Genomic DNA, 21,039 nt, shown 5'->3' with positions numbered 1-21,039 from the left:
GGCTGTCAGCAGAAGAAATTTCCTCAGCTGCAAACACAGGATCTTCAGATTATTATTCGGGGCTTGCGACCTACCCCAGTTGCTTATGAAGCCTCCCCACCTACTGACCCCGGGAATGGAGCTGAGGCAGCACACCCTCTCCCCTGTGCCAGTGTTTGTCTCTGCCTAGGCCGGGAGCCTGGGGACTAGAGTTGCGCTGCTGGCAGTTGGAGAAGCCTAGGCCCCGGGCCTGGAAAAACGGTGAAAGTTAGGAGAATTATAGAGGTTAGAGAAAAGATTTACAAATTAATTAACTTTTTTTAAAAACAATTTGTGTTGTAAAAGCAACTTTTTTTTTGCTGGAAATGTAGATTTGAAAAGAAACACGCAGAAAGCGGGAAAAAGAAATGAAAAGTTTGGAATTAAGATGGCGGCGACTCACCTCGGTTCAGAACGATAAGGCCCGCCTACACACGCACCGATTGGTCGACCGTTCAGGTCACCGAAGCGTAGGATTGGTCAATCATCCCATCACTCGACTCTAGGAGGGCCCGCCCGCACGCGCCAGGAACCTGCCCCCGCCACGCAGCGATTGGTCGACCGTCGGGTCGCTCGACCGTACGATTGGTCGACTTTAATGTCACTCTACTGCTGGGGGGGGAAGGGAGGGGAGGAGGGGGGAGGGGAGGAAAGAGGGGGGTATGGGGGGGAGGGGGGGGTATGGGGGGAAGGGGGGAGAAGGGAGGGGTGTGGGGAGGGGGTAGGAGGGAGGGGGGTTGGAGGGTGGAGGGGGGAGGAGGGGGGGAGGAAGGGGAGGAGGGGTGGAGGGGGGAGAGGGGGAGTCCCCGAGCCCCGCCCCCCGATCTCCAGATGTCCCGCCCCCCCGATCTCCCGTCCCCCGATCTCCCAATGTCCCGCCCCCCGCTCTCCCGATGTCCCCGCCCCCCGATCTCCCGACCCCGATCTCCCGAGGTCTCGCCCCCGATCTCCCGATGTCCCGCCCCCCCGATCTCCCGATGTCCCGCCCCGCGATCTCTCGATGTCCCGCCCCCCGATCTCCCGATGTCCCGCCCCCCGATCTCCCAATATCCCGCCCCCGATCTCCCGTCCCCCGATCTCCCGATGTCGCGAGCCCCGCCCCCCGATGTACCGAGCCCCGCCCCCGATGTCCCGAGCCCCCGCCCCCCGCCCTCCCGAGCACCGGCCTCCCGCTCTCCGGAGCCCCACCCTCCCCGCTCTCCGGCTCTCCGGAGCCCCCGCCCTCCCGCTCTCCTGAGCTCTGCCTTCCCGAGCCCCGCTCCCCACCCGAGCCGGCTTCAAGACCAGAGAGACGCCGCCGCGCAACCTACCGCGTGAGCCCAGCCGGACTCAAGTCGCGCTCTGGGCAGAAGATGACGGGGACGCTGACTCCCCGCCCCGCCCGCCTTTACTAAGATGGGCGGCGGTGGCAACGCTCGGCTCAGGCCCGCCCCCCTCCAGCCTTCACAAAGATGGCGGCGATCGCTGGGCTTTTGTCGATCGCGACGGGAGGCGCCTAGCTCGGGCGTGGCTGGCCAACAGACGCCCAGGCTTTGAGGCCTGGAAAAACGGTGAAAGGTAGGAAAATTATAGAGGTTCGACAAAAGATTTACAAATTAAATAACTTTTTTAAAAAACAATTTGTCTTTTAAAAGCAACTTTTTTTTGCTGGAAATGTAGATTTGAAAAGAAACACGCTGAAAGCGGGAAAAAGAAATGAAAAGTTTGGAATCAAGATGGCGGCGACTCACCTCGGTTCAGAACGATAAGGCCCGCCCACACATGCACCGATTGGTCGACCGCCAGGTCACCGAAGCGTAGGATTGGTCAATCGTCCCGTCACTCGACTGTAGGAGGTCCCGCCCGCATGCGCCAGGAACCCGGCGTGCGATTGGTCGACCTCGACGTCACTCTATTGCTAATGAGCGGATAATGAGATGCTAATGAGCAGAATTTTGAACATTTTTTGGATACTGCGGGCGCAGTTTTTGTCCGGCCGAAACGTAAATATGCTTACGACTGTTTTGGAATGGTAAGCTTTCTTTTGATGTAACGCACGTGTAGGTACGCGCTATAACTTTAGAGTGTATAGCCGGACAGACACACACCGAAGGACAGACAGACAGATAGACAGACAGACAGACAGATCTATCCGTTTATATATATAGATAGATGGGTTATAGCCTTTATAAAACCCTGGTCCGACCTCAACTGGATTATTGTGTCCAATTCTGGGCACCGCACTTTAGGAAGGATGTGAAGGCCTTCGAGAGGGTGCAGAAAAGATTTACAAGAATGGTTCCAGGAATGAGGGCTAGACTGCAGAAGTTGGGGTTGTTCTCCTTAGAGCAGAGAAGGCCGGAATTTTCTCCTAAAAACATGGGTGGTTTGGAGTGTGAAGGTAGCTAAATGGTTAAAAATGTGAATCCCAACCTGATCCCGCCTCCAACCCACCCACTTCCATTTTTCCCGGAGGTGTGTCGGGGGGCGGGCAGTGAAACGCTCTCAGGGGGCAGTATGTCAATTTAAATATTATAATGAGGTTGGAAGCCTCTATTTTCCCCTCCATTTTGAATTTAACTGCCTGTGGACGGGTTTCACACAATTCGGGAAACCCGGCAGTGAAACCAAGGTGGGAAACCTGGCCTCCTGAGTTTCCCGCCCACCTCGAACCTCAACCGCTAACCCCCCCCACCCCGCCTCTAACCTAGGGAAAATTCCAGCCTATGATAGAGGTGTTCAAAATCATGAGGGTCTAGACAGCGTAGATAGAGGGGAACTGTTCCCATTGGCGGAAGGGTCGAGAACCAGAGGACACAGGTTTAAGGTGATTGGCAGAAGAACTAAAGGCGACATGAGGAAAAACTTTTTTGCGCAGTGAGTGGTTAGGATTTGGAATGCACTGCCTGAGGGGCTACGGGGAAAGGGCGGGGGAGTGGGGACTAGCTGAAGTGCTCTTATAGAGAGCCGGCAGGGGCTCGACAGGCCGAATGGCCTCCTCCTGTGCTGTAACCATTCTATGATTCTATGATTCTAAAGCTGAGGCCTGGACGTTTCTCAATATCTTTTTTTTTGAAGCAACACAGAGCAGCATACACCAGTCGTCCCTTATACTGCAAGTGGTAAGAGCTTCCCAGCTATTACAGTTCCAGAACTTTCCAAGAAGAATGAGCCATATGCCCACTCCAGTGTACAGTTACTACACAATAATCCTAGCGTGTAACCATTAACTTGGACAATCCTACCAATTATCTAATTACTTAAGTAGAAGCATCTCTCACAGATTCTGCTATGGCTGCTTTCGGGTCCAAATTACAGGAATCAGTAAAACTGGCTTCAACTTTTTTCACTATGGACGTGCAATCCCTCTACACCTCCATCCCCCACCAGGACGGCCTGAGGGCACTCTGCTTCTTCCTTCAACAGAGGCCCAACCAGTCCCCATCCACCACCACCCTCCTCCGCCTGGCTGAACTGGTTCTCACATTGAACAACTTCTCCTTTGATTCCACTCACTTCCTCCAAATTAAAGGTGTTGCTCTGGAAACCCACATGGTTCCTAGCTATTTCGTGGGATATGTGGAACATTCTTTGTTCCAATCCTATTCAGGTCCTCTCCCTCACCACCTCTTTTTCCGGTACATTGATAACTGTATCGGTGCCGTCTCCTGCTCTCGTTCCCTCGCCTTCATATGGTCCATCTCCGACTCTTCCCTTCCCTTCCTCAACTTCTCTGTCTCCATTTCTTGGGATAGGCTATCGACAAACATCCACTATAAGCCCACTGTCTCCCACAGCTACCTGGACTAGACTTCCTCCCACCCTGCTTCCTGTAAGGACTCTATTCAATTCTCCCAGTTTCTCTGTCTCTGTCGCATCTGTTCTGACAATGCCATCTTCCATACTAGTGCTTCCAATATGTCTTCCTTTATCCTCAATCGAGGATTCCCCTCTACCATGGTTGACATGGCTCTCGACCATTTCCCGCACTTCTACTCTCACCCCTTCCCCTCCCTGTAGAACCACGATAGGGTTCCCCTTGTCCTCACCATTCACCCCATCAGCCTTCACAATCAACAGATCATCCTCCGCTATTTCCGCCACTTCCATTGTGATCCCACCACCAAACGCATCTTCCCCTCTCCTCCCCTTACCTTTCAGCATTCCAAAGGGACCGCTCCCTCCGCAACACCCTGGTTCACTCCTCAATCACCCTCAACACCCACTCCCCTTCCCACTGCACCTTCCCATGCAAGCGCAGGAGATGCAACACCTGCCCTTTTACCTCCTCCCTTCCCACTGTCCAGGGCCCCAAACACTCCTTCCAGGTGAAACAGCGATTTACTTGTTTCTCCGTCTCCGTCGCATCTGTTCTGACAATGCCATCTTCCATACTACTGCTTCCGATATGTCTTCCTTTATCCTCAACTTGCTGCAGTTGTACAGGGCCTTGGTGAGACCACATCTTGAGTATTGTGTGCAGTTTTGGTCGCCTTATCTGAGGAAGGATATTCTTGCCATGGAAGGAGTTCAGCGAAGATTCACCAGGCTGATACCTGGGATGGCAGGAATGACATATGAGGAGAGATTGGGTCGTACTTGTACTCGCTGGAGTTTAGAAGAATGAGAGGGGATCTCATTGAAACTTATAAAATTCTGGCAGGACTGGACAGACTAGATGCAGGGAGGATGTTCCCGATGGTTGGGGAATCCAGAACCAGGGGTCACAGTCTAAGGATAAGGGGTAGGCCTTTTAGGACAGAAATGAGGAGGAATTTCTTCACCCAGAGAGTGGTAAACCTGTGGAATTCTCTACCACAGAAGGCAGTAGAGGCCAATTCATTAAATATATTCAAGAAGGAGTTGGATATATTTCTTAAGGCTAAAGGGATCAAGGGGAATGGGGAGAAAGCAGGGACCGGGTACTGAACTTGGATGATCAGCCATGATCGCATTGAATGGCGGAGCAGACTCGAGGGGCCGAATGGCCTACTCCTGCTCCTATCTTCTATGTTTCTATGTTTCAATGTTACTTGTACTTCTTGCAATTTAGTGTGCTGTATTCGCAGCTCATGATGCAGTCTTCTCTACATTGGTGAGACCAAACGCAGATTGCATGACCTCTTTGCGGAACACCTCCATTCAGTCCGTAAATGTGACCCCGAGCTTCTGGTCGCCTGTCAATTTAATTCTCTGCTCCACTCCCACTCTGACCTCTCTGTCCTCGGCCTCTTACACTGTTCCAATGAAGCTCAACGTAAGCTCAAGGAACAGCACCTCATTTTTCGATTAGGCACTTTACTGCCTTCTGGACTCAACATCAAGTTCAACAATTTCAGACCATAACCTCTGCCCCTATTTTTTCACATGGCAGCTGTTGATGATTCTGCCATTCCCATTTACACCTCATCTATACTCAACTTTTGTTTCTTTACTTGTCCCATTACCATAGAATCATAGAATTGTTACAGCACAGTAGGAGGCCATTCAGCCCATCGCGCCCGTGCCGGCTCTCTGTAAGCGCTCTTCAGCTAGTTTCAATGCCCCGCCCTTTCCCTGTAGCATTGCAAATTTTTCCCTTCAGCTACTTATCTAATTCCCTTTTGAAAGCCATGATTGAATCTGCCTCGACCACCATTTCGGGCAGTGCATTCCAGATCATAAACACTCGCTGCGTAAAAAACCTTTTCCTCATGTCGCCTTTGGATCTTCTGCCAATCACTTTAAATCTGTGTCCTCTGGTTACCATCTCCTTTTGTTTTGTACTATCATACTTGTTTGGGGGAAAATTGAGTCACGCCTCCTTTGGGGCGCTATTTTTAGCACCCCAAAAAAATTAGCGCCCCCGCGGCTGAAATTCATCAGTAGCACCCCAAGAGGGAAGCGGGGCACTACTGGAAGAGCCCCGACTCCCTCTTGGGGCGCTGCAAGGGAATATCACCATGCGCTGCAGCACATCGCGCCGCAGTTCTCCTCTTCTTAAAGGGGAGGGGCCCGGGGCCCAGCTGGGCCACCAGGGATTGGAGTGCCGGCAACAGAGTCCGGCACTCAAGAGGAGTGCCGGGCTCACGGAGCTCAGCTGGCACTCCGATGGGGGGCCTGCTGAGGAGGCCAGGGACGGGAGCGGAGGCAGGTGCTGGCAGGCGGCCAGCAACAAAAATGGCTGCCCGGCACCACACCTTTAATTAGCGCCACCCCGGCCTCAGGTAGGCCCCCCTGACCCCTTCGGACATAGCGTGCGGTGGTAAGTCAGGGGGCAATACCGAAGATCGCGGCCGGGGCGCGAGCGGGGTGCTGTGCACGGCGATGATGAATGCTGATGGGGGCTAATGCTGAATTTTGTGGGAGGCGTTGGTGGTGCCGCGCCCGGCGCTAGTTGCTTTGCACCCCGTTAGCGCCCTCTCATATATATAAGCTATACCTATCAGGAAATATTGAATAGGCTGGGGCTCTATTTGCTAGAAAAGAGAAGACTGAGGGTTGAATTGATAGAGGTCTTTAAGATGATGAAAGGATTCGATAGGGCAGACGTAGAGAAGATGTTTCCACTTGTGGGTGAGACCAGAACTAGGGGCCATAAATATAAGACAGTCACTAATAAATCCAACAGGGAATTCAGGAGAAACTTCTTTACTCAGAGAGTGCTTAGAATGTGGAACTTGCTACCACAGGGAGTAGTTGAGGCGACTAGCATAGATTCATTTAAGGGGAAGCTAGATAAACACCTGAGGGAGAAAGGAATAGAAGGATATGTTGATGGGTTTAGATGACGACGGGTGTGAGGAGGCTCGTGTGGAGCATAAACACAGGCATGGATCTGTTGGGCAGAGTGGTCTGTTTCTCTGCTGTAAATACTTTGTAATACTTTGTAATACATGACAACTTGTCCCTGAGCTAGTGGAGCACTCGGGAGGAAGCAATACATAGAAGTACATGAATCCAAAGGGGTAATTAAAGGCACGTAAGAATAACACCCTGAAGAATTGCAGCACATGCAATCAAGCTCCAAATAAAGTTTTGTCACTTTGAATGTCTATTGAAGTTTGATTGTTTTATTGTGCAGAAAATGGATCCTCTCCAAATGAGATCAAACTGAATGTATACCATTCTTAACCAGGACTAATGCAAGTATAAGTTGCATGATGTGTATGAATGTCCAATAAAAAATTAACTCACAGTGAATGGACAAAACATTATGAGGCTTTAATTTATTCGAAGAAGCCATCCTATTGGAGGTGATAAAGTTTTATGTTTCCCTTGGTATAAGCAAAGAGAATTGTTGCTTAAACTTGCAAAGAAGGCGATGCTGTTAGGAATGAATACTATCTCAGTTATAGAGTAGGGCCTGGGTTTTCCTTGGACTACTGGAAACATGGCAGGGTGGTACCTCTGCCCACTCACATGGTCCTGCCATCACCTGACTGCATTGTCCTGGGGGAGGGGCTCTTATTTCGTAGGCAGGGTGCATTAAAGTTGGGGATCTCGCTGCTGGGTTGTTCTCTGACACTGGGATGGAGGAACTCCAGTTAATAGAGGACAGTCGAAGTGTTAAGGGGCCCTAGATGGGGTAAGAGCATTCTCGGTGCCTTGATGATGCAGTGGTGTCATCAGCCATCCATTAAATCAGTACAAAAGCAAAATACTGCGGATGCTGGAAATCTGAAATAAAAACAGAAAATGCTGGAAATACTCAGCAGGTCAGGCAGCATCTGTGGAGAGAGAAACACAGTTAACGTATCAGGTCAATGACCCTTCGTCAGAACTGGAAAAAGCTGGAGAGGGAACAGGTTTTTAAGCAAGTGCAGGGGCAGGGAAAGGTGGGGGAGGGGAGGAAAGAACGAAAGGGAAGGTCTGTGATAGGATGGAAGGCAGGAGAGATTAAGAGACAAAAGGGATGATGGTGCAAGGCAAAAGGAGATGGTAGCAAGACAAGTTAAGAAACAAAGATGGCTCTAGATGAAGTGTAAATGGCACTGGCAGAATGAAAGACAGCTGCCATGTGAGAGAGAGAAAAAAAATTGAAAAAAAAGATTGGGGCAGAGGTTATGGTCTGAAATTATTGAACTCGAAGTTGAGTCCAGAAGGCTGTAAAGTGCCTAATCGAACTAAATCAGTAACCCTGGTCTCCACACAACCATTCTGACACATTGATTGTTGGGGAACAAAAGAATCATGGCAGCTTCCAGTCTCACATACATTAATATACAGAATGATACGGCTGACATAACTCACACACTGTCCATTCACAGAATGATAACCCTTCTTGTTAATAAAATTCATGGCATCTTTAGTCATGGCCTTTTGGGTGGAACCAATGATACCCTGTATTGGGAGAGTCCCACTGCTTGATAAAATTTGAGTGTTCACTGCCTCTGCTCTAATGGGTCAATGGGGAAAGATATGAAATCTGAGGCCCATCTGAATAGGGCACCAGTTTAACTGTGCACTGAAATTTGACTTTTGTAACTTATGCTACCCAAGGCTACTTGGGAACATTCAGTGGCATAAAAATGTAGAACTGTTGTTATCTTTACAGCCACTGACAAGGCTGTGTCCCTGACAGAAAGAGGCTTCAGGTCTGGCAAAATACACGTACTGCTTCTGGAGGGAGCTGCAGCCTTCTCACACACTGCCTTTGTGAGAAATCTACTTAGAATCTTCTTGGTCTGTAGATCCTCTGGCCTGGGTACATACATGATGTGTGGAGCCCATGTACATGATGTTGGATTCTCTGGGTTTCCCTCCTCTCCTCCTTCCCACCTTATCATCCTCTTCAAAGCACAGAAACAATGGAATGCCAAGGGCAAGTCCATCATTTATTTACAATGCTATTCTCACTTTAAATTCTTTGGAAATAGCAGCAACTACCTTTAAATCCTGATAATTTAATATTGAAGTCGAATGGAAGTCATTTCTAGTCTTCACAGTCCTTGCAGGAGCACTGTATTCCATGGCCTCTGCCTTTTATTATGCATCCCTACCTCTGGGACACTCTACTTGGCCCAATATCGCCCCTTTTATAACAGCATTACTTTCTGGGAGAAGGAACCCAATGCAAACACAGGGAAATTGTGTTTTCTACTGAGCCATTCCCTTCCATCTCCATCTGTATGCAGTGGGGCAGGCAAATCCAGATTATGGTGAGATTAACGGAGCAGCCATTTTTGGGACAGGGTATCAACCTCCCTGCTCCCTTTCCATTGCCAGACCGTCTCTGTACCGGGCAGGTTTGTCCAGGAAAATCCAGGCCTAGTTCTCGATTACACTATGTTACATATGACATATAGTAGATTCTCAACAGGTACTTTAACATTACTTTGGTGCAATTCAGATCGTGGGAGTGCAATGTCAAATTGACCTGCATGCCTTGCTCTCACTTCTTTTTATGTTTAAATCTGTCCCAGGTCTCCTGTAGGCTCAGTGATGGGTGATTAGCTACTCATAGACTAGTTCTTCTCTTACCAATGCAGACTGTCTCAAGAACTGGCGAGATAATAAGATAACCATCCATTTTGCTGTTTCAGCCAATTACGCTGCTGCACTTATATTGCACATTTTACTCTGGCAATTTGAAGTTTTTTGGCTGCTGGATTTGATGCTGAGCTGGACCTGCGTGTCAGCAGCCTCAGACTGATCTTATGTTATGTCAGAACACACGCACGCTGCTGCATTGAATGGCTCAGTGCATTTAGCAGCCTACAGGAAGAGACAATTGATACCACAGCAAAACACAAGCGCTGCTTTGTGTTGTGTTTTGAGTTTTGCTTCAATTAAGTTTGTCCCAGTTCCCGGGTGTTACCTGAAGGGGGTGCTGGGGGGCTCGGTTTTACTTTGTCTTTCACTTTCAGTTTCGGTTCTGCCTTGCAGAAAATGTGCTGTAATGTCCACCCATTTATTCAGAAAATAGTAAAAAGTACATTCCGTCTCCTCTATTCATTACTGTTCGGTCAAGATGCAATACTGGCGACGAGGCGGCTGTTGAACTCTCTAGAAGGATGGAGATAGACATGCGAACCTACAGCCGTGATATTGGAAATTGCGACGAGCGGGCCACTCAGCTAGCAACATCAACGGCATTTTGATAGTTGGTTAGCTGCGACGTAGATGGCGGACAGAGTATTGTGCGGGCCAGGCAACTACCGTGAGTGTAGCTACCGTAACTCTGGCCGGAGGAGAAAAATAATTTTTTTAAAAAGAAAAAAGTCCGTGGATCTTAAAGGGACAGTGCACATTAAAATTATGACGACCTTGGGACGTATTGAAGAGTTCTCTGGGGATAAGGACAGTTCATGGGAGGAATACGCAGAAAGACTGGGGTGTTTCTTTGAGGCCAATAATATTGACAAAGAAGAGAAGAAGCGCTCAGTGTTGCTAAGTGTATGCGGAGCTGCTACTTACTCTGTTAAATCCGTGAATTTTGATGTATGGTGTCCTTCAATAAATCGACAGAGACTGCAGAGGAACAATCAACAGGTGTTTACTGGATGAGGGTTACTCTAAAACTAAAAGTACAGATCCCTACTCAGGGTTTATATACAGGTGTGGTCACTGCCAGTACTACAGTATACAGGAGCTGTAAAAAGTAGTTCTCCCCTTAAAGGTACATACACTACAATTCCTCCCCTTTTAGATTAACAGTACCATAACATTCATTTAACAGTTAACACTTCTAACATGCAACATTAACTGAAAATAGTCCATTTATAAATTCAGTCTTGGGGCGGCTTCCTGATCCTTTCTGGATAGCGCCTTTCCTGAGTGTATTGCTCTTTGTGCGGAGGCGATTCTGCCCCCCTGTCGTCGGTTGGTTCATCAGCTTCCGATGCTACTGTTTCTGGGGTAGATGCTACTTGTATGTCGGGTTCATCACCAGGTACGCGAGACATGGGGTTGACTCGTTCCTGTGACGCTAGGATCTGGTCACCATGGCATCTAACAATGTTCTCCCCAACATCCACTGTGTACATTAGTGGCCCCTGCCGTGTGCATATCGTTCCTGGTTGCCATTTCTCTGTTCGGTAGTCGCGGGCCACGACTGGTTGCCCTACATTGAAGCTCCTTGTCGGCTTCTCATTGATGTGCTGGAATTGCTTATTCTCAACATTTCTTCGTACATTTGGTCTGAGCAAATGCAGACGAGATCTCAACCTTCGGTTAAAGAACATCATGGCCGGGGTCTGGTTGGTAACTGCATGTGTCGCATTTCTGTAGGCTAACAGGAAATTGTCCACCTTATGCTGCAGTGGAATGTCGTCATCGCACATGGCCCTTACTGCCTTTTTAAAGGTTTGTACGAACCTCTCAGCCAATCCATTTGTGGCTGGATGATACGGGGCGGATGTGTAATGCCTTACCCCATTCCTTCTCATAAATTTCCGAAACTCTTCGGACACAAACTGTGGTCCGTTATCAGAGCAAATCTGCTCTGGCAAGCCGTTCCTGGCAAATATGGTCTGTAGGACTGCAATCGTTTTCTCCGTGGTGGTGGAGGACATTTTGATCACCTCAGGCCATTTCGAGTGCGCATCCATGGCTATTAAGAACATTGAGTCCATGAATGGACCAGCAAAATCAATATGCACCAGTTGCCATGGAGATGAGGGCCACTCCCATGGGTGTAGAGGGGCATGTGGTGGTGCATTTTGGAACTTCTGGCATCCTGAGCAGCTCTTTGTCAGGTCCTCGATTTGCTGATCTATCCCCGGCCACCACACATAAGCCCTAGCAAGGCGTTTTCATTTTCACCCCTCCCAGATGGCCTTCGTGAAGCTCATTGAGCACTCTCTCCCTTAACTTGGGTGGAATTACCACTCGGGATCCACACATCAAGGTCCCCTGGCATACTGACAGCTGTTCTCTTCTGGATGAGAATGCTGGCAACAGTGAGTCGCCATGTGTTGGCCATCCCTTCACCTTCAAATCATATACCCGAGACAGTGTCGGGTCATTTCAGGTCTCCTTCTCTATATCCGCGTTAGTTACTGGCAAGCATTCAATTATAGTCGAATAAAATATTTCGACAAGGTCCACTGCTGGTGCTTCCTCTGCAGTAGGCAGTGGCAGGCGTGATAGCCCATCAGCGTTTCCATGCTGTTTCGTGCCCTTATACTCTATTTCATATTTGTTCACCCCTAGAAAAAGGGACCATCTTTGTAACCGTTGCGCAGTCATCACCGGAACGCCCTTCTTTGGATTAAAGATGGAGACAAGTGGTTGGTGGTCAGTCAGCAAGGTGAACTTCTGCCCGTGCAGATAGTGGTTGAACTTTTTTACTCCCCACACTAGGCTGAGGGCCTCCCTGTCAATCTGGGCGTAGTTACGCTCGGCTGAGGCTAGTGACCGAGAGGCAAAGGCTACTGGCCTCTCCAAGCCATCTGGGAATTTGTGCGACAGCACCGCACCAATACCATAGGGTGCTGCATCACACGCCAACTGAATTGGTAGTGCTGGGTTGAAATGAGCCAACACCTCTTTTGATGTGATCAATTCTTTGCACTTCTGGAAAGCTCATTTACATTCGTCATTCCACTTCCATGGTACCCCCGTTTGCAGTAGGGTGTTCAGTGGGTGTAGTACTGTAGACAAATTCGGCAAGAACTTATGGTAGTAGTTCACCAGCCCGAGGAACGACCTCAGTTGTGACACATTTTCCGGTGCTGGAGCCTTGACTACTGCCTCAATCTTTTCAGGGGACTTATGTAACCCCTCTTCATCAATAACATGGCCACAATACGAGATCTGCTTCTGGAAAAACTCGCATTTGTGGCGATTAGCTTGGAGCCCATATTCCTTCAATCTTGTGAGCACCTGCTCCAGGTTGGTGAGGTGATCACTGTAATTTTCGCCCGTGACCAGGATGTCGTCCAAATAACACTGGGTCCCTGGAATCCCTTGCAGGACTTGATCCATTGCCCTTTGCCAAATAGCCGGAGCTGATGCTACCCCAAACACCAGCCGATTGTATTGGTAGAGACCTTTGTGAGTGTTGACCGTGAGGTACTGTTTCGAGGCTTCTTCTACCTCCATTTGCAGGTACGCCTGGGCCAGATCAATCTTAGTGAAGCGTTTCCCTCCAGATAGTGAGGCGAAAATATCTTCAATCCGCGGAAGTGGATATTGTACCGTGTGAAGGACTGGGTTCACTGTCACCTTAAAGTCCCCACAGATGCGAACCTTCTTTGGTTCCCCATGCTCAATGACCTCTTCATTACAGGAACGATGGGTGTAGCTCACTCGCTCCAGTCCACTTTGGACAGTACTCCAGAACATTCCAACCCTTCCAGCTCTGCTTCGACGGCTGTGCGGATCGCGTAAGGCATCGGTCTGGCCTTAAAAAACTTTGGGCTTGCATTTTCCTCTATTTTGATCGTCGCTGTTATGCCTTTTAGTGTTCCGAGTCCCTCCTGGAACACTTCTTGTGCGTCAGTTAGCATTTTTGACAGTTGTCCAGGTGTGACGTCGTCATCCTTTTTGGCATCTACCGTCAGTGCTTGTATGGAATGCCAATCTAACTGTATCTTCCAGATCCATTCACGTCCTAGTAGTGGTGGTCCTCCATCTGGCAATACATATAGGTCCATTTTTGGTGTTTCCTTGCCATTGTATATCACGTTCACCCTTATTTTTCCTTTGGGGTAGACTTTTTGCCCCGTGTACATCTTCAAGACAATCTCTGTATCTCTCAAGGGTATATGTGAGAATAGCCGCTTGTAGTCCCTTCGGTTTATGACTGTTAGGGCTGATCCTGTGTCCAATTCCATTTTCACTTGGACTCTGTCTATCTTGAGCGTGACCCAGATAGTTTGGTGATCCTCCATTTTGATTACACTATGTAGTTTCAGACAACCCAGCTCCTTGCTTCCGGAGTCTGTATTACTTTTCTGTTCATCTGAACTACTCTCCGTCACCTTATGTACCTTTTTGTACTTCTCCTGTGGAGATTTCTTGCTGCTGGTTTTCTTTCCCGATCTGCAGACTCTTGCTATGTGTCCTACTTTTCCACACTGTCTGCACACTTGGTCCTTGAACCAACAATCCTTATGGTCGTGTGTTGTTCTGCCGCAGCGATAACACTTCACTGCTCCATATGACATTTCATTTGTGCCATATTCTTGCGGTCTCCGTTGTATCTCTGCAGCGCCCCGTGTGGCTGCTTCGTGTGAAACTGCCATGCTGAAAGCCTTGTCCAGCGTAAGATCCTTTTCTGATAGAAGCCGTTTCTGGGTTCCTTCACTTTGAAGCCCACACACAAACTTGTCCCTTAAAGTATCTGCTAGTCCCGTTCCAAACTGGCAGTGTTTCGATAGCTTGCGCAGTTCCGTTAAATACTCAGCATTACTTTCGTCTTTATGCTGGTTCCTTTTGTGAAACTTAAATCTTTCTGCTATCAGCAGCGGTGTGGGGTTTAAGTGGTCCTGTAGGATTGCCACTATGCTTTCAAAATCCTTTTCCACTGGCTTCTCTGGGGTTACTAGGTTTCACAGTAAGCCGTACGTTTTTGCACCCATGGAATTCAACAATACCAGTGCTTTCCTGGCATCTGGCACTTCATTCGCCTTGCAATACACTTCTATGCGTTCTATATATGTCGCCCAATCTTCGACTTCATTTTCGAACGCTGTGACACTGCCACTCTTCGGCATCCCTTGGTGTGGTTAGACTGGCTAAAAATGGCATCTCCCGCACTCTCCCTTCTTCTCCGCTGGCTCAAAATGGCGTCTCCCGCGCTTTCCTTTCTTCCTGCGCTCTCCCTTCTTCTCCACTGTGGCTCAAAATGGCGTCTCCCGCGCTCTCCCTTCTTCTCCGCTGCGGCTCAAAAATGGTGTCTCCTGCGCTCTCCCTTCTTCTCCGCTGCGGCTCAAATGGCATCTCCCGCGCTTCCTTTCTTCCCCCGTGGACGCTTCTCAGCCCTTGAACACCGGCCGCGCTCTGCGCGTTTTCCTGCGCGCCTCTCTCATTGACGCCGCTCGGTCCTTAACCCCAGCTGTGCCCTGTGCACTTTACCCTCTCTCGTTGACGCCGCTCGGTCTTCAACCCCGGCTGCGCCCTGTGCGCTTTACCCTTTCTCTTACCCCGTCGACGCTGCTCAGCCTTTTTCTGTGCCATCGGTCGGGTCTGTGCCGTGCCTGCTGCCCGCCCGCTGCGCTGGATCGTCGCGACTGGAGAACCAAGCCCAGCTCTCCACAGGATCCTCTGCGATGCTCAAGTCCTCTCTGGATGGTCGACGCCTGCACTGGTGGAATCGGCCTTCTTCTGCAGAGTTGCAGGTAGGTTCGAATCGACTCATCGCCAATGTTAAATCCGTGAATTTTGATGTATGGTGTCCTTCAATAAATCGACAGAGACTGCAGAGGAACAATCAACAGGTGTTTGCTGGATGAGGGTTACTCTAAAACTAAAAGTACAGATCCCTACTCAGGGTTTACATACAGGTGTGGTCACTGCTGGTACTACAGTATACAGAAGCTGTAAAAAGTAGTTCTCCCCTTAAAGGTACATACACTACATAATCCGTCCTGCGTTCATTGGTGGCTCCTCGTAAACCTAGTGAGGTGGATTATGCTGATTTGATTGAGAAGCTGCAAAAATATTTTAACCCAAATCCCTCAGAGATTGTGCAGCTTTTCCATTTTCACAATTGTAAACAACAGCCTGGACAATCTATTGCAAGTTACATTGCTGAGTTGAGGAAACGCTCATTACATTGTAATTTTGGTGACCATTTAGACAATATGCTCTGTGATCGGATTGTGTGTGGAGTGCTGGACTCGGCATTGCAGAGACAGCTGTTAGTGGAGAAGGCCCATACGTCCCGACTGGCCGAGGAGAAGGCTTTAGCAGCAGAGGCTGCATCGATGAACACACGTATGCTCCGTACAGAGGCAGCACCATCTCAGGCCGCCGAGGAGGTGCACAAGACCACACACGCAGCTGCTGCTGCGAGAGACATGGAGGCAGCTGAAGAGACAGGAAGAAAATGTTTCCACTGTGGGGCTCTCCATGGTTCCACTACTTACAAATTTGTGTCAGCGGTACGTCATTTCTGTAAGAAAAGAGGACACATAGCTCGTGTCTGCATGAAGAAAGCTCAGGCTGCTACAGCAGAGCCAACACAAGCATCGCAGACACACACCCTGACACTGGAGGACAACGATGAGTACACAGTGTATACCACGGAAGCTGAGCAGCTGCCCCACAGACGGTGGGGATACACGGCAAATGTGATCATGAATGGGGCACCACTCTGCATGGAGGTGGATTCAGGCTCAGCGTGTTCGTTGATAAGTGAAGAGACATACAATAGGCTGTGGCCAAGTGAACCCCCGACAATGGCTCAGGTCAGTGGCATGCTACGGCAGTGGTCCCAAGCTCAACTCCAGGTGCTGGGTGTGATTCATGTGGAAGTTAAGTATCAGGCAGTCAAGGACACACTTCCACTTTATGTGGTGGTGGGGCAGGGCACAAGCCTGCTGGGCAGAGATTGGTTTGAGCCCCTCGGTATTGAAGTGACAGGAGTGCACACGGTACAGCGACAGCCCATAATGCCTATGTTGGAGAACTATGAAAAGGTTTTTGGTGAGTTCGGGGCCTGTCGGGGACCGCCAGTCTCAATCGAAGTGGACCCAGGGGCAGCGCCTAAGTTCTTCAAGGCGCGACCAGTTCCTTTTGCATTGCGCAAGAAGGTGGATGAGGCCCTGGATAAGCTGGTGAACCAAGGGGTTCTCTTGCCAGTGAAGAACTCCCGTTGGGCCACCCCTATCGTGCCCATTGCAAAGAAGGATGGGGGCCTGCGAATCTGTGCAGATTACAGATGTACGGTTAATACTGCTGTGTTACCAGATGTGTATCCCTTACCAACAGTTACAGAGCTGTTTTCAACACTGGCTGGAGGCACTCTGTTCACCAAGCTGGATCTCAAGCAAGCATACCAGCAACTGGTCCTGGATGAAGAGTCAGCCGAGCTGTTGACAATCAACACCCACAGGGGACTTTTCCGAGCCACAAGGCTGCAGTTTGGGGTGTCTACGGCTGTGGCAATCTTTCAGAGGTTCATGGACACCCTGTTGGCTGGTGTTCCGGGAGTTCAGCCTTACTTGGATGACATACTGATTACAGGCAAAACACAGGAAGCCCATGATGAGTGGCTGCAGGAAGTACTACGCCGGCTGGCTGAGGTAGGACTACGCCTTCAGAAGGAGAAATGTGCGTTCTCTGCCAATGGGGTGGAGTTCTTGGGATTCCGAGTGGACAAAGGCGGTGTGCATCCGACTACGGAGAAGGTGGAGGCTATCAGGAGCGCTCGCACCCCCAAGAACAAGACCGAACTGCAGGTATTCCTCGGACTGTTAAACTTCTACAGTTGCTTTCTCAAGGGCAAAGCCACAATCTTAGAGCCACTGCACAGGCTGTTAGACTAAGCAACAGTGTGGAACTGGACCTCAGCTCATGAAACAGCCTACAGACAGGCAAAGGAACTGCTACAAGCAGATAAGGTTCTGGCACACTATGATGAAAACAAGCCATTGGTGTTGGTGTGTGATGCCTCACCATATGGGCTGGGAGCTCTGTTGGGTCACATAGAGCCAGATGGCCAGGAAGCACCTATCAGTTTTGCCTCAAGAACACTCTCAACAACAGAACGTAATTACGCCCAGATTGACAAGGAGGTCCTAGCCATCATATTTGGGGTAAAGAAGTTCAGCCAGTACCTGTTAGGGAGACAGTTCGTCATCTACACAGACCACAAGCCACTCTTGGGGCTCCTGCATCACTCCAAGCCCATGCCCCAGATCATATCACCGCGTATGCTTCGGTGGAGTCTGATGTTGGGGGCCTACAGTTATGAACTTTGCTACAGGCCTGGGAAGATGCTGGCTAATGCTGATGCTCTGAGTCGCTTGCCTTTGAACCGGCCGATGGCTGAGACGCCACCACTCCTGGAGGTGCTGCTACTGGAGGAGGTTCCGGAGGCCCCACTCCATGCCCAGCGGATTGGCAGCCTCACACAGAAAGATCCAGTCTTATCACGGGTGCTACGCTGGCTGCTGCATGGCTGGCCCTCCGAGGTCCAGGAGGAGCATTTCAAGCCATTCGTTCAGAGGCGCCATGAAATGTCTGCACACAAGAACTGCGTGCTCTGGGGAAGCCGTGTGGTGGTTCCTGCCGCCGCAAGAGAGGAGGTGCTGAAAATGCTGCATGACTCACACACTGGGATTGTGCACATGAAGGCGTTGGCGAGAAGCTACGTCTGGTGGCCGGGGTTGGACCGAGACTTGGAGGAGGTGGTAAAGAGCTGTGAGACATGTCAGCTGACTCGCTATAGCCCATCCAAGGCTCCCCTTCAACCCTGGGAGTGGACCACTCATAAATGGTCAAGACTCCACATTGACTTTGTAGGGCCATTTTAGGGGAAGGTCTTTTTGATAGTGGTGGATTCTCATTTGAAATGGCTGGAGGTGGCTATCATGAGCTCCATGACATCCAGTGCAGTGATCAACGCGTTGCGTTTGCTGTTTGCCACATATGGGGTCCCTGACGTGCTGGTTTCGGACAATGGAGCAGCCTTCACGTCAGCGGAGTTCAAGGCTTTTGCAGGCAGAAACGGGATCCACCACGTGACCACAGCGCCCTATCACCCCTCCTCTAATGGGCAGGCAGAGAGGATGGTGCAAACCACAAAAGAGGCGCTGGTGAGGATATCGGTGGGGGACTGGCAAACCAGATTGGCCAGGTTCCTGTTATCACAGCATACCACACCAAACTCAGCAACGGGGAAGAATCCTGCCGAGATGCTGATGGGTCGCCGGCTGGTGACTGCACTGGACCGACTACACCCGGACTACAGGGATAAGATGCACACAAAGCAAGAGGAGTTGGCTAAGAAGCACCAGGGCACCGCCAGGCAGTTCGAGCCGTCAGAGACTGGGTTTGCCCGTTGCTATGCAGGAGGAGACAAATGGATGCCTGCCGTGGTGGAGCAGGCCACGGGTCCCCTGTCATACAGCGTCCATACACCTGATGGCCAGCTACACAGATGCCACGTAGACCAGCTACGGGGTCGTACTCCGGTGAGAGTAACAGAGACGTCACAGGCTAGGCCATTGTCTCCGCCACCTCTGCCAGGCAGTGATGGCCTGCTTCCTGCAGCAACAACGGAAGCCACATCGACAGAAGGTGTCACAGAGTCATCAGCCACGGAGGAAGGTTGTCCTGCGGCTAGCAGTGGCACCCCGACTATGCCTGTCCAACGGCGTTCAAGTCGGGTTAGATTCCATCCCAGATGCCTGGAGGACTAAGGGGTTTTATCTGGGGGAAAGGAGTGTTGTGTTTTGAGTTTTGCTTCAATTAAGTTTGTCCCAGTTCCCGGGTGTTACCTGAAGGGGGTGCTGGGGGGCTCGGTTTTACTTAGTCTTTCACTTTCAGTTTCAGTTCTGCCTTGCAGAAAATGTGCTGTAATGTCCACACATTTATTCAGTAAATAGTAAAAAGTACATTCCGTCTCCTCTATTCATTACTGTTCGGTCAAGATGCAATACTTTGGACCGATGGAGGACTGCTGTTGATACTTAGGCAAACCACGCACTGGCAATCAACATTACTCGTGTAAGGTTAAAAAAAAGTCTAGGGTCACCTCCAAAGTAACATTGCTAAGGCAGATTTAAAATGGTTGATTTTAACTGCCAGTGGGAGTCATGCTGGCGGAGGCCAAGGCAGACAGCAAGCCACCAGGCCTCAACTGCATAGGTCCCATAAGTCTCCTGCCCAAAGGCAGCGGAAGGTGCTAGCTTGGCAGCAAGTGGGCGAGGGATATTGGGCGGTACTTTCTTCCTGCTGGCCTCAGGTTAAAATTGCAGTCGGGTCACAATGATGTCATCGGAGCTCAATTTGCATATTTAAAGAAGCACCCTGTTGCCTTCTATGGGTTGTCCCCCTCACCTGCTCAAAAGCACATTTTAAAATTGCAATCCATGGGAAGGTGGTGGGATCGACAGGTGTAAGTTATTGCAGCCATCTTAACCGCCCACCCAGTTTTCGCCAGGCTAAAATTGGCCCAACAGTTACAGGCAAAATTCCATCAAAAGTTATAAACGCATGCATCTGCTTCTAACCTCAAGACCTCAGACAAGGACACAAAGGCAACCCTAGCAAGATCTTTCAGAAGAGAAAAAATAAAGGGGGTGATTTTCAATGACCAGACGCCCGCTGCTCACCTGAGAAATGGACGGGCAGCATTTGAAAATTGGGGCACTTTGGCTGCTTGATGCAATTTTCAGGTGGGCCTGTAAATGGGCGAGTAACGAGCCTGCCTGAAATAAACAGGAGGCAGCTTAAATATGCAAATCAGTGTCCGAGGCCAATTGTAGGATCCTGATTACAATTTTCAGGCACAAGTAGATGGAGCGTACACTGAGCACGCTCCACCAATTGTATAGTAGCAGGCACTGAGCAGCCAAACCAGTGGTCTTTAGAGGCACTACTAGAGGCTGCTCAAGAAACAACCCAGGAAGCTTGTCATTGTCTCTGGTATAAACTCCAAGAGCACCTTCTGAACACTCCCCCCCCAAAAAAACTCAGGAATAATTTCTCGCCCACTGCTTTATAAATAATAAAGCAATTAATAGGGTGCCTGCAAAAGGTCGTGGAGTTTTCCCGAGCAGTTTTAATTGTACCTGTAATATCCCCAATGGTGAGATACGCATTTGCCTAAACTGTTTGCTTGCTAGTGTCAAATGGTGCTATACTAGATAGTCTAAAAAAAAGTAAAGAAACAAAATGGTAAAGAGTGGAGAGGAAATTAGACGATGACAGATAGAGCAAGCGATGAACAAAATAAAAAGAAAGGTGAACAGAAAAGAAAATGAAGATCTTGTTTTAACAACAAAAAACATATTATTTGCAGGAAGGAATGCACAGAGGTGATATCATCATAGAATGATGATCCAAGGAAGTGAAACTGAATCACTTTCCTAGAAGTTTAGAATTGTGACTTAAATAAATGAAGTAACATTATTTGGCAGAGGTTTATGACTATTAAAGGTAAAG

The sequence above is a fragment of the Somniosus microcephalus genome, chromosome 4 (assembly GCF_052327205.1).
Source record: "Somniosus microcephalus isolate GS21.2 chromosome 4, FLI_Smic_1.0, whole genome shotgun sequence".
Lineage (NCBI taxonomy): Eukaryota > Metazoa > Chordata > Chondrichthyes > Squaliformes > Somniosidae > Somniosus > Somniosus microcephalus.
The sequence above is the reverse complement of the archived record's forward strand: the minus strand, read 5'-3'. Positions refer to the sequence as shown.